Source organism: Trichechus manatus, unplaced genomic scaffold (genome assembly GCF_000243295.1).
Source record: "Trichechus manatus latirostris isolate Lorelei unplaced genomic scaffold, TriManLat1.0 scaffold00031, whole genome shotgun sequence".
Classification (NCBI taxonomy): domain Eukaryota; kingdom Metazoa; phylum Chordata; class Mammalia; order Sirenia; family Trichechidae; genus Trichechus; species Trichechus manatus.
Genome location: NW_004443967.1, coordinates 12656433 through 12659409, shown reverse-complemented (window position 1 = coordinate 12659409; position 2977 = coordinate 12656433). Strand labels below are relative to the sequence as shown.

General features: G+C 48.3%; 1 protein-coding gene across 1 annotated transcript in view; it reads right to left on the bottom strand.

Annotated features, from left to right (window-relative positions):
- DMBT1 (deleted in malignant brain tumors 1) overlaps window positions 1-2977 on the bottom strand; it is a 77071-nt gene that overhangs the window by 43397 nt on the left and 30697 nt on the right. The window lies entirely within an intron of this gene.

Here is a 2977-nt window from a genome sequence, read left to right as displayed (position 1 = left end):
AACTGCACCATGCCATTATCGGTGGCGGTGACTTCCACAAAGACCAATCACAGTTGCCCAATCTACTGAAGAATCGCTTCGAAAAACCTCCCTGGGTCAACAATCCCACCCAGCGTAGGAAGGTTTCTCTGTCCCTTCCATCAGGATCTCTTCTTCTCTGGATGCAGATGTGGCCCTGCTGATGCTGAGAATAGTGCAGAGTGATGGATAGGACAGACGTCCTCACAGACATTCCCTTCGACAGAAGGACAGTGGTTCTCAGGCTCAGTTCTACCAGAAAGGTCATGTCAGCCCAGCAACACATGGCCGTTTCTCTGATCCTGCAGAAAGCTATCTGCTGTGGGCAGTATCAAAGGGGTTAATGAAAACACAGCCACACTGATAGGAGGACAGGACTCTGTGCATCTCAGCGTCAAGTTAAGAAGCCTACTGGGAGGCTCGGGAACAGAGCGGGAGGAAACAAGATGTTCCGAGTTTCTGCAGAGAAAAGAATGTCAAATGAAAGGAGGAGCGGTGAGGGTGCAGGGAGGGAAGGAAAAAGCCTTGTAAGGATGCTGTGGACTCACCTGGCCAGGGTGTGGAGGAGTTTGTCACAGCTGTGAGAAAGAGATGAAGAGTCAGATATACTGCCTTGCTTTGTACCGATTGAAACCAAGGATTGAGAATACTCAACATATTTACAACCTCATCTGATGCTGTTCATGTGCAAACTTGTGGACCCTGCATGGGCCGTCATGAATATGCGGTTGTTTCAGGCAGTTGTACATGCATCTGTCTCATGCCAGCACTGATATTGTTTGCTTGGGGGCTTTGTGACCAGATTATAGAAGCCAGTGCCCAGAGACGAACAGGCCAGAATTGCCATGGCATCATACTCCACAGGATCAGCCAACAATCAACCCAAGAGTCAGCAAGAAGACCCATTACCCAACCCTCCAGGTGCCATGATTCTGAGATTGTACATTGATTCCTAGAGTTTCTTGATGGGTCCCTCTTGGGCGGAATCATAGGTGCTTTGAGATTCTGCCTGAATTCTTGGCCTATGGACTTACATTGGATTTACATTGTGTCCCAATAATTTTCTGGTAGGAAACACATTTTGACTAATGATTCGAGCCCCAAAGTTTTTGCACACTCAGCTCAACCCTTGAGTACATGGAGTGCAGTGACTGAGAGAGAGAGCTTGGGGAAACTTACGTAGTTCTGATGTGGGTAAAGTTGTGCTGACTGTTGAAGCTTAAAGGGGCAAAGAAGAGAGAAAAGATACAGGTCAACCTTACTGAAGACGGGGCCTGTTTCCATGTAAGTCCTGGACCAGGCCACACATCCTCCATATTTTCATCTAAACCTTGCCACTTATTGCCACCTTGCAGGTGCTGTGCATCTCTTCTCTGCAGCACACTCAGTAATGAAGTGCTCAGGGTGTGTGAGATGACCACATAGATTCCACCAGAGCCTCAAAGGCTGTGACATTTTCTGAGTTAGAACGTGGATGCCACCTCCTTCTGTTACCCTGATACCACCTGGCACCAGGTGGCCCATCCAGGGCTTGCTGTCTTGCTAGAGTACAAACACAATTCCAGTCAGGATGCTACTCCTCCCAACAGCATGGAGGTGAAACCTGCCTCCTTCTGAAAGGCAAGGTCTAGAAGTCAGAACCCAGCACCCAGAGCAGGGCTCAGACCATTCCAATGAGACACTTGCAGCACCTAGGGTCCCTCCCACCAAAGAAAGAATTGCCCTAGACCAGGAGAGAGTAGGCGGGGGGCACCTGGGAACAGTGATATTAGAAGGAAGCAGAGCCATCTCCACTCCAAAACATGTGCACTGTGTGCACACACCTGCATGCACGGGCACACCACAAAGGAGATGGTGGAAATGAATGCCCTGTGAGACAGATCAACAAGTGGTGGGATGAGGAGCCCCGTGGGAGAAGAGAAATCCCCCTCGTCCCTTTATGCAGAAGAGTCTGGATGTATACAGGAGAACTCCATTTGGCAGTCAATGCTTAAAATGATGTCTAACTCAAAATCAAAGTTTCTCCTTCTCATTCCAGATTGGGGAGTCAGTTAGGGCAACGTGCTCTTGGGCTGGCGGCATTAACTTTGACATTCAAGACCTCCAATCTTTGCCAACGCTGGACTAGGACTGACACCAATCTGATGTTGGGAATCAAGGTTCAGGTGCCCCGAGGGTTTAAAACTAAGTAAACTTCAGCCAGACTTTCTTCCAGGCCTATCTTATTCACACCTCAGGAAACTCACCTCTGTATGGCGGGGTGAGGGTACAGGGCAGGCCACCAGAATAGCTTTGGGTTCAAAAAAGTGCTGTGAGTCTCAGTCCAAAGCTCAGACTAAACAAACGTGAGATGGTGGGCAAGTCCTACAGAGGATGGATGGAGCCATGGCCTAAGACAGCTTCTTCTGAGAAAGGCTGTGCCCCTTCAAGAAGGGAGGGGACCAGGGCTCTGATTTGAGGGAGGGGTTGAATATACTCTATCTTCCCTCACAGATCCTCTCCCTCCTCTTGCACTTTTGTAGTCAAGAAAGAGTGGACCCTTAAGTCTTTTTGTAAAGATTTTCTTTAAAAAGGCAAGAGGGAATCAAAAACAGAAAAAAAAAAATCCTCTTTGAAGAAAAAATATGACTGTCGAATTTGTAAGGCAACAGGGTTACAGATTTTAATGGAAACGAATGCCAGATAAGTTTTAAAACATCCACGCAAGACGAACACAAGTCTGGTGGTGAAAAAGATGTGGGCCCATAGAACCAGCCCCCAGCACACACAGGAAACAACATTGGCTACATTTTGAATACATGCCAAAGGGGTTTTCTGGGCTACCCCATGAGACCTGCATCCCTGATAAAGAATGTGTGGGAGGGAGCACAGTGCCGAGCCCCAAGCTCGACAAGCCTACAGCAGCAGACCTAGAAGCAGAGATAGCAAGCCCTCTGTCTGTGGTTCAACAGAAACAAAA